Genomic DNA, 11,200 nt, shown 5'->3' with positions numbered 1-11,200 from the left:
CCCTTAAAATAAATTTATTTATTATTAATGTGGTCAGAAAGCAAATCTGGCCTAAGGCTGGCCCATGACTAGGTCATGAAATCAGTCTTCTGCAACATACGATGGGTAAAGGGATCTAAGTCAGGTCATGAGCATTGCAAAGTAAACCTTTACCTGCCACGCCATCTTTTTGGTTGCTACTCACTTTAAAATCATCCCCAAAGTAAAGAGTATTTAAGATAGCAGGATAATGCAGCCTGATAGATATAAACCAGTATAATATATAAAGATAACTTGTAAATGGCTTATCACAGTTTCATGACTTGTTAATTCAAGGTGATATTTATATTATGGATTTGTTTTATACAGTAGCTTGTTCCTGACTTAGTTCATCAAACAAACACATTTGTATTCGACAATAACTGTAATAAACGATTTCCAATGGTGATAATGCGGGTGCAGTAATTGCCTATAATTGGTGTAATTGCCTCATGGAAAGTAGCACACCCTTTACACACAAACTCTTCATATGTGATCATAATTACATTAATAAAATTATTTAGTGAGCTTCTTTTTACAGTATATTTATAGATCACTTATTAATATCCTACTGCTCTGGAGGGAAATCAAAGGATTGTATTATTTGTATTATTTAATTTTCTGGAAAGTCATATTTTATTTGGTACAGTACAAAAATTAGGAATAAGTTTTAAGCATACAGTTATCATAAATTAACTATTTCTAAATACTTCTAAATACTTGGTAAAGTGAGGCAGGTTTGTACTTTATCCGTGGAAGAATCAATATTTAATGCTAACTTTATTATTAAAGTGAAGAAAAACTTTCCAAAAGAAAACAAGTTTCTTCAAGACTTAAAACTATCTTTTTATAGATACTCTTTATATAATGTTGATTTTATATTTTGTCTTTGCATATCTTCTATAAATATCTCCATATGACTCTATATTTTGTGAGACATGCATGGGAATTTTTTCAGCTATTTTTTATAGTTTTCTGTCCTACTTTAAACTTCCTTTGGAGCATTGTAATGAAATTAGAGTAATTTAATTGCTGTGTCAAATTTTAAAAAGTTAAATGATAGCCACAGAAACCAGCTGTGGTCAAATATTCCAGGTGTTTAAATCATCTAGCAGTTTAATCAGTTAATACTAATGTTCATATATGGTGTTTATAATTTATTCAACTATTTTCTGATGTGTCTACTATTATTTCATTTCCATTTCTACTACATCCCCCTTTAATACTTTTGTTTTTGTTTAGTGTTCAAGAACAATTGTCTCTGACTGCCCCAGGTATTATAGTTCACAGCCTGTCTAATGGTGGGAACAATGCATTTTCTCCTTTTAGCTTTTATGTTTTTTTTTTCAGAAAGCACATATTATTATCACTTAAAAGTATATAAAGTTAATAATTTTATAGTAAAAATATATTTACTTATTAATTTTTGTTAGGGGCAGTGCTGAGAACAGAGCAAAACTCTCTGTAGTTGCCTCTTACCTGCCTGCCACCTTGTGCTACCTGGGAACTGAGCACAGGTCTTTAGATCTATGCACAACCGAGTTTACCTGCTGAGCCTTTTCACAGCCAACCCTTCCCCATCTTTCTCTTCACATTATACACAGAAGCATATAAATCCTCAAGTAACTTTGAAAGGCAGTTTTCTGAATGATCAAAGGTGATATTCTTGGTTGGAGTATGAGTCTCTGGGAAGACCCCTGTGTTCAAATTTTCTGGTTCTGTTGCTCTCCTTGTGGGGTTCCTGGCCTCTCCAGATCTTACTATTTCCCACTTCTTATGTAAGATTCCATGCACTCTGGACCAAGCACCAAGCATGGAGATAACCTAGAACCCCTGCACAGATGTAGCCCATGGCAGTTTAGTGTCCAAGTGGCTTATATAGTAATGGGAAGAGGGACTGCCTCTGACATAATCTGATTGGCCTGCTCTTTGAATACCTCCCCCTGAGGGGAGAGCAGCCTTACCAGGCCACAGATGACAATGCAGCCACTCCTGATGTGATCTGATAGACTAAGACCAGAAGGAAGGAGAGGAGGACCTCCCATACCAGTGGACTCGGGGAGGGACATGTGTGAAGAAGGGGGAGAGAGGGTGGAACTGGGAGGGGAAGAGAAAGGAGCTTACGGGGGGATACAAAGTGAATACAGTGTAATTAATAAAATTAAATTAAATTAAAATAAAAAAGTAAAATTAAATTTGGTGTTATTCTTGATTTTAATCAGTTTTCTTGAGTGTGTGAATTTTGCAACGTGAATTACGGACAAAATAATTCATCAAAACAAATGACTGAGCAAGAAGTTTTAACAGATGATCCATTACTTCAGCTCCTCAATCTGTTTTCTGAAAGAAAATTATCCCTTTTTCTTTCTTTTTTTGACAGTAAAAACATTGTTCTGAGGAGCCCTTATTCCCACAAATACAGAAAATAGCATCACCATCACTAATCATGTTAATACACACACAACAAGGAAAAAAATGAAGCCATGCTGAGCTACAGGTTCCGAAGCTTCCACCAGAATTGCTTCCCTGTTTCCCTAGTACCTGGTTCTCACTACTCTATTTTTTTTTCAGGGGTGAGGGGGCTGTCAAGATAGGGTTTTCTCTGTGTAACAGAGCCCTGGATGTTTCAGAGCATGCTCTGTAGACCAGGTTGACCTTGAACCCGCAGAGGTCTGCCTGCTTCTGCCTCCTGAGTATTGGGACTAAAGGTGAGCACCAATATCTCCAGACCTCACTATTCTATTTTTAACTTTTACGAGACAGTTTAAATACCATCTCTGACTGAGATCACCCAGCCCTCTTCTTGCCTCGTGTCTCTTACTTTTGCAATGATTTCTAGTTCCACCCATATCATTATGGAGATAGTATTTCCTTCCATTTTATGTAAAATAGATTGCATTGTGTGCCTACACATGCCATATTTTTCTAATCCACTCCTCAGTTGATAGACTGAGGTTACTTTCATTTCTTGGTTGATGAGAGTAGTGCTGCAGTGAACATGAAGTGTGGGTAATTCTTCACCATACTGATGTCATGAGCTGTGGATACAACAAAATTAAACTGCTGGATCCTGCAACAATTGTATTTTGAATTTTGTAATTGTCACAGTGCTGCACAATGGCTATACTAATTTGTACTCCTGCCAAGCAGTGGTCTCTGTCCATTCTTCTTCTCTACATTCATACCAGCCCTTGTGAGTATTTGTCATATTTGAGAGGAACCATTGACACTTGGGTGAATGGATTTCTTTCTGTGGTTCCCTGATGATTAGTGCTGCTTAAAACCTTTTGGTACCCCTGTTGACCATTTCTGTTGTTGGGGTTCAGGAATAGCCCCACAAATCATTCAGGCACTGATCTCAGTCAGATACGGATGGTTTATTGAATGCATACCCCAGGACTGATCAATCAGGGATGCAGCCCAGACTCAGGAGCTGAGACGTTGACTTGAGTGCTTTTCAGAGTCAGATTATAAAGGAAAAAAAAATCCACAATTATCTCATACATGGGGGTTGAATAGTGTAACAGGGTAGTCATCTCTGACACAAATTATTTTTGCTAATTAGACCAAGAAGTTCTTACTGACCTTTAATTTGCTTGGTCCTAAGTGGAGCTTGTGGTTAGGGCCAGCTGTGCTTATGGTTGGGAAATTTCCAGTTATGTTTGGGGAATTTCAGAAATAGAAAAGCCACAGGGTATGCCAGGAATATCAAAACTATTGAACATAAGAAGAATATATGATCAACTTGACCTTACAGAAAAATATCTCTATGTTAGCAACAACAATATGAAATGGCTGGTGGGCCTGGAACAAAATGGCTACGGTTATGCTAAACGAGCAGGTAGCTCTCAACATCTGTATTTTCCTATTAGAAGTGTCCCTTATGAACATTGCCCATTTAAACTAAGTTGTGGTTTTAGGTATTAATTTTGAGATAGCTAGTCACTTTAACATCAGTGGGCACTATCTTTGCAAAAGGAAGAAAACAATTATCTATGAAACAACAACTTTCTAATCATCTTAATACTTCTCTAGTTGCAAGTATTTTTTTTCTACTTCTATAGTTTATGTGAATTAATTGAGTTATATAATGACAATGTATTCAGTGGTAGTTTTTGTCTGACCATTCAGTCAAGTTTGCAACACAGACATGAAGTTGAAAATATGAAAAACAAATTTATTTCATTGCTAATGATGATCTTAAGTTATTCAAAACATGTAAACAACTCTTGATTAAAGGTCTTTTGTTTTGATATAGTAATGCATCTTTTACTTCATAACCAATTTCTAAGTACAGCATTTGAAAATTTCCTGTCTCAATATTTTTCTAATCAACCCACTGAAAACTCATTCTGATGGAGCTCCCAGAGCACCTTGATTATAAAGGTGAAACAAGGATCAGATTTCTTATCTTTAATTAATAATTAAATTACTACCTTTGGAAGAGGAAGTCAGAGAGATGATACAATCAGAATTACTAACCAGAGCTTAATAAAACAAGGAAGCCTGAAAGGTTAGTATTTGGATTACATAAACAAAGCAAAGATAAAAATGCATACTGTTCTCTGCAATTGAACAAACAAATAAAATGGCTGTATTAAAGCTACTCATTAAAATTACTAGATATAAATTCATGAAGAAAGCTAAAATGTAAAGATGCCCATTCAACACGGTAGAGGAATTTTAATTCAGAACATGGCTGCTCTGGCAAAAGATCACATCCAAAGACCTTCCAGGATTGTGTGATCTGGATGGAATACAGACTCACCTTTAATCCGAAGATAAAGGCTAGCAGGTCTCTGACCTTAAGGCCAGCCTGGTATAGAGCAAGTGTTAAGAAAAGAAAAGCTCCTGTCTTCTCCAGGTCATACTAACTCCCCCTTCTTTCATATGATTCCCTCCTCTGCCAAAGGTTTGGTTATGAGTCTCAGCATCTGCTTTGATACAGTGCTTGGTAGAGTCTTTCAGAGGCCCTCTGTGGTAGGCTCCTATCCTGTTACTTGTTTCCTCCTACTCTGGAACCCCTTGCTCGGATGTAGCCCATGGTACCTCAGTATCCAGGTGGGTGTTCTAGTAAGGGGAACAAGGATTATTTCTGACATGAACTCAGTGACTGGATCTTTGACCGACCTCCCCCGCTCGACCCCCCCCAAGGGAGGAGCAGCCTTACTAGGCCACAGATTAGGACATTGCAGCCAGTCCTGAAGATACTTGATAAACTAGGGTCAGATGGAAGGGGAGGAGGACCTCCCCTCCTATCAGTGGACTTGGAAGTGGGCAGGGAGGAGATGAGGGAGGGTGCGATTGGGAGGGGAAAAGGGAGGGAGCTACGGCTGGGATACAAAGTTGAATGACCTGTGATTAATATTAAAAAATAAAAAGAAAATTAAAAAAAAAGAAAAGAAAAGCTTAGGCTCAAGTGTGGTGATACATACCTTTAATCCCAGCACTCAGGAGACAGAGCCATGCAGATCTCTAAGTGCTGTTCAGGCAGTTCTGTTAACTCAGTGAATTGAAAGGCAGTGCCATGTGGTAGAGTTCCTAGCAGTTCTGTTCATGGAATCCAGAGAGAGTTTTATCGAGAGAGTTTTACAGTTGAAGGTTGAAGAGAGCACAAGCTAAACACCAGTAAAGACAGAAGGAGCCAGAGAATGAGGAGCCAAAAGATTAGAACAAGGTTGCCAGAGTTAGCTTGGGGTCAAGCAGAGCAATTCAGTGAGAAACTGAGATAAGACAGGTTGATATGACAAACACAATGATATCTATACACCTAGAAAAGATTATCAAGAGAGCGGACATGGGGTAAAATGATCAATCCTCGTTTAGAAAGACATATGGGATGTGCATTGAACGTTTGACAGGAGTCTACTGAACGCATCTGAAAGACTCTAACTAGCAGTGTTTCCAAAGCAGATACAAAGACTCATGACCAAACCTTCGGCAGAGTACAGGGAATCATATGAAAGAAGGGGAGTTAGTGTGATGGGGAAAGGATAGAGCTCCACAAGGACCAAATATATCTGGGCACAGGGTCTTCTCAGAGACTGTCATTCAACCGAGGACCATGTACGGATATAACCCAGAACCTCTGCTCTGATGTAGCCTGTGGTAGCTCAGTAACCAATTGGTTTCCCATAATGAGGGGAACAAGGACTATTTCTAACAGGAACTCAATGACTGGCTCTTTGACCTCCCCACCCCCCAAGGGAGGAGCAGTCCTGTTAGGCCACAGAGGAGGGCTTTGCAGTCAGTCCTGAAGATACCTGATAAAACAGGATCAGATGAATGGGAAGGAGGTCCCCCCATCAGTGGACTTGGAAAGGGTCACAGTGGAGATGAGGGAGGGAGGGTGGGATTGGGAGGGAATGAGGGAGCGGGACACGCTGGGATAGAGAGTTAATAAAATGTAACTGATAAGAAAAAAAATAAAATTAAATAAATAAATAAATAAATAAAAAAGACAGGTTGAATCAGTCAGTTTGGGGCCAGAACAGCTGAGTTGGACCAGACAACTAGAGTTTAGAAAAAGCTAGAAAGGGTGAGTTTATTCAGCAGGATGTATCAGAGAGTGAAAACATTCTAGTACTAGATTAGATTTTACTTAGGTTAGAAGCTTCCAGGATTAGGCCTAGGTTAGCAGAAGGAGGCAGTAAGCCATAGAGATGACAATTACTTAAAGCAAATAAACAGGACTTTTATACAATACAGAACACTAACCTCTAGTTATGAGTCCATTCTAGCATTTTAAAGAAGTAAACTTTTTTGAAAGATTTACCTCAGTGGACCCCACTGCAGAATTAGCTAACCTTTACTTTGATTGGTCCCAAGTGAGGTTCTTAGAGCCAGCTGCACTTATTGTTGGGGAATTTCTAGGAGTGGCAAGGCCACAGATTATGCTGAACATAACAGAGTTTTTGGTCAACCTTTGCATGGAGAACTTTTTCCTATATTAGCAAGAAGTGAGATGAAATGGCTGGTAAAGCCTGAAAAAATAATAAGTATAGTTATATTGCCCAAAAGTTGTAGGCCTCATCAAGATACATGTACATAAACAAGAACTTCAGATGAAGTTTACAAGTCATGACCTGAACCGCTCAGCTTTTATGGCTTTTTCTGAACAGGCCAGGATCATGTGTTAATTGCCAGTGAGCGTTCATGATGCAACTGCCTTCTCTTTCTTGTTAGCATGGCCTTCCCTTTTCTCCTTTCTTGATGCTCCTCACCCCTCCACTTACATGACTGCACCCATACTTGATTTTCAAAACCTGCCAAAGCGTTAGAATGTTAGATCTAACATTCCACAGGAGACCTAACTTAACAAGCAGGAAGATGAAAGGAAAATGGAAAATACTAGAAGTAAAATGCCAAGCTCAACACAGGGGCAGGATGGGCCTCTAACACAGAAAATGAATGCAATTCACATGAACTTGGAAAAAAAAAATCCCACAGACTTTAAAAAATACATTTTCCTTTGAAATGAAAAAAAAAAAAAAACCTACAAAAAAGTTTCTTTGCTTCTTTTATCTGGTAGTTCTTCAGTGAGCCCGAAATATTCCCTCAAGAGGGAAGAAAAAAAAAGTTCATGTTGTATGCCATATTAGGAATTAAATTGAGACTTGTAATCCCTTATGTACCCCCAACTGTGATGTACCTGAGAGAGATGCTCGCTCTGCCTCTCAGGGATAGTTTCCCGGTCTCTGTTTCTCTGTCTCTGTCTGTCTCTCTCTGTGTGTGTGTGTGTGTGTGTGTGTGTGTGTGTGTGTGACTGCGCGCACATGTGCATGCCTGGAGAAGGGCAGTGTTTGAGTGTGGGTGGGTGGCACATGTACAGAAGGTTGAGGTCTACCACACCCCTGTGAAGTCTCACTGACCCTGCAGCTCAGTGTTTTCCAGCTGGATGGGCAGCCAGCCTCTGCAACCTTCATGTCTCTAGCCCCCACAACACTAGAGGTGTCGGTGCATATGGCCACACATACCTTTTGAAATAAGTGCTGGAGCTCGGGACTCAGATTCTTATGGTTGTACAGTAAATTTTCTTGAACATTTATCCATCTCCTTAGTCTCTGTTTTATTAATTTTCAACATAATCCTCTCTGCAGTTTAGATCATAGGGACTTATGTCCTTTGCTATTTACTGGATGACTTCTATGCTCCATTTTAATTGTTTGCATGTTATGAAGTCATTCCTGTGTGATGTTACGTGATGGTTGGTTTTATGTCAACTTGTTACATAAAACCACCTGGTAGGAGAGAACCTCACTTGGTTAATGCCTCTATCAGATTGGCTGGCCTAAGGCTGTCTTTGTGGGGGGTTTTCTCGATTGATGGTTGATGTAGGAGGACTCAGCCAACTGAAAGTGTCCCACCTATGAGTAGATAATCCTGGATTGTATTAAGTAAGCAAACTGAACAAGCCAGGAGAGGAAGCTAGTAAGCAGCATACCTATGTGGTTTCTGGTTGAGTTCCTGCCTTGAATTTTCTCCATGATGGACTATAACCTGTAAGGCAAGGCTCCTCTCTTGAGTCACTGTGGGTCTGAGGTTTATGATAGTGGCTAGAACACTCAGTAAGTGTATTTCAACATGTACACCCACCTCGTGTGACAAATCTCATGATGTTGCCCTTAAAAATCAGATTGTAAAGATTTCCCTTAAATTATTGAAATTATTATTCTTAAATTATTGAAAACCTGAAACCATAAATTATGTATGTGTCTACTATAGTGTCTGTGTATGTATTCCACTTATATGCGAGAAAATTAGAAAAATAATTGCAAGAATTTAAGCTGATGCAAAGGTCATATACCCAGCAGTGTGAACCGTAGGTTCAAATTGTTGAGAGCAAATTATCAGATATTTTTAGAGCCCCCAAGGTGACCTTCACTACTTTGCATTTCTTTTCAACAGTAAGATTTCCAATTTGTAGGAAGCAATATCCTTCTGAAATATTAAGTAAGCAAAAAATGGGATTTAACAAACTATACTGTTCCAAATATGTTTTTGTAGTAAAGGTTAGGCTGAAAGGTAACATGCATTCAAATATCAACTAATCATCAGAATCTTGAGTATAGTGTGTCAAGAACCCCGAGTAGACTTTGAAATGTATGTAGTAAAGAAGGTTGGACAAGTAAGAGTTGCATCATTTCAAATAATATAAAGTACAGATTTGTGTAAGACATTGCAATAATTTATACTAGAAAATATATTATGGCATACAGACTATTTTTGATATAATTCAATTTTCTTCAGTAAGAATGAGCTGGATATTTATTATGCATGCCACCAAAAGGCTATTTTTTTTTCAAACTCCTTCACTTCCTCGTACTCACTACTAATCTAATAACCCAGACTTTCAATAAGAATAGCAACTTAAACAGTGGTCAACAGAAGTTGAAAAGCTGGGCTTTCTAACACTAATCTGCAGTGAAATTGGCCAAATAATGTTCAATGTGACTGGTTCATCTTGGTGATTTAATCCTCTGAATTACTTTCTACTCTGATTGCAGTAGCAGAGAGCCTACATAATACACTATGGTTAAAAAAATGTAGGTAATTCGGAAAATAATAGTGTCATAACTTTACTTTTTAACGCATGCTATCTAAATGTAACATTTTCCAAATACAGTCTCTTAATCTGAAAACATCATGGTGTAGTTAGCATTCCTACCCCAGCTCCTGGCTGGAGAAAGCCAACCTGGACCCTGAGTCTACATGAGAGGAAACACAAGGTCTATTGAAGAATTAACCTTTGGCATACCTGCAAGTTTACTTAGTCCTATGTGGGTCCCTCTCATAAGCACTTGGTATGGAAAGGAAGGCATTGACAGATGTTGAGGAGAAATGACCCTTCCTTTACAGGTCATTATGAACTCATGGCATGAAGCAGAAGGCTATACAAAGATCCCTAAAGTAGAATGCCAAATACAGTAGAAAGCGCTTGATTTTTCAGTATCAACAAGAAGTAGACAAGTCTCCTATTGTAATAGCATCTAGCATTAAGAATAGAAATGGTAGTTACATTGGTTAGATTAACAGTAGTTAAGAGAATCTGTGGGCATGTGTTTGTGTGTATGTGTGTGTAAAATCCAATATCAAAAGTTAGCCACAGCCACCACAAATTCTTTCTTCACACTGATCACTACTGAAAGACACACTGAGCATAGGAGGCACAATACAGAAGAAAGCACCAACCGGTGAAGCAGATGCAAAGACTAACATATAATGTGATGTAACTATGATCTTCTTTAAAAGCACAGTTTTATTGATTTACTACACAAAATTACATAATTATTAAATGTCTCTGATTACACTAAATACATAATAATTAAATGTTTTTGATTCATATTCATTAAGTATTCATTAAGTATGCATATCATCAAGTACTACTAGTTCTAAGGTAGAGATGACTTATTTCCTTTTTCCTAGTCTGTCACTGGTCACGTTTATAAAGAAAAAGGAAAACACATATATAAAATGAATAGAATAAATTTGTTACTTCCAGAAATATTAGGGAAGAATTTGTAGTAGTTCTTAAATGACTAGGTTATTCATCATATAGTTAAAAGCTGTCATATAAAAATGTCTCACTTTTTCTATTGCATAATTTGAACTCTGTCTTAAAGTGAAGGTTGAGAAAATATGATAATATCAATTATTTTGAGCATATTTGATGGGGTAAGCTGGCAGTTCATTCTATCATCATGGTTTATTCATTTTATGTAATTGAAAATTTTTCTTCAGGGTATCATGTGTTTAATTTTTTTCAACCATAACTGAAGGCATCAAAAGTAGCAGCTATTTTACTAAGTAGGGAGAAGTGTTACAGTCTTTATAAAGATTCTCTCTGTCTCTGTCTCTCTCTCTCTCTTTTTCCCTTCCTCCCTTCCTCCCTTCATCCCTCTAACATGAAAGAAGTCCTAAACTCAGAGTTTTGAAACCTTGTCTTCCCTGACAGGGTTGAAATGAGAAGAATCATATCAATATTTCAAAATTATATACGTTCAGTTGCATTAGTATATTAAACACATCAAGAAATACAAATCCCCAATAATAAAGCTGTGTTGCATTAAGTAAATAAACAAAAGTACTTTCCCACTTGGAGTCCTTTAACCAAGAGCCAGTACAGACTTGAATTCTTCTTTCTTTCTTTCTTTCTTTCTTTCTTTCTTTCTTTCTTTCTTTC

This window comes from Psammomys obesus, unplaced genomic scaffold, assembly GCF_907164565.1.
Source record: "Psammomys obesus unplaced genomic scaffold, mPsaObe1.curated_primary_1811, whole genome shotgun sequence".
Classification (NCBI taxonomy): domain Eukaryota; kingdom Metazoa; phylum Chordata; class Mammalia; order Rodentia; family Muridae; genus Psammomys; species Psammomys obesus.
Note: the sequence above shows the minus strand (reverse complement) of the source record.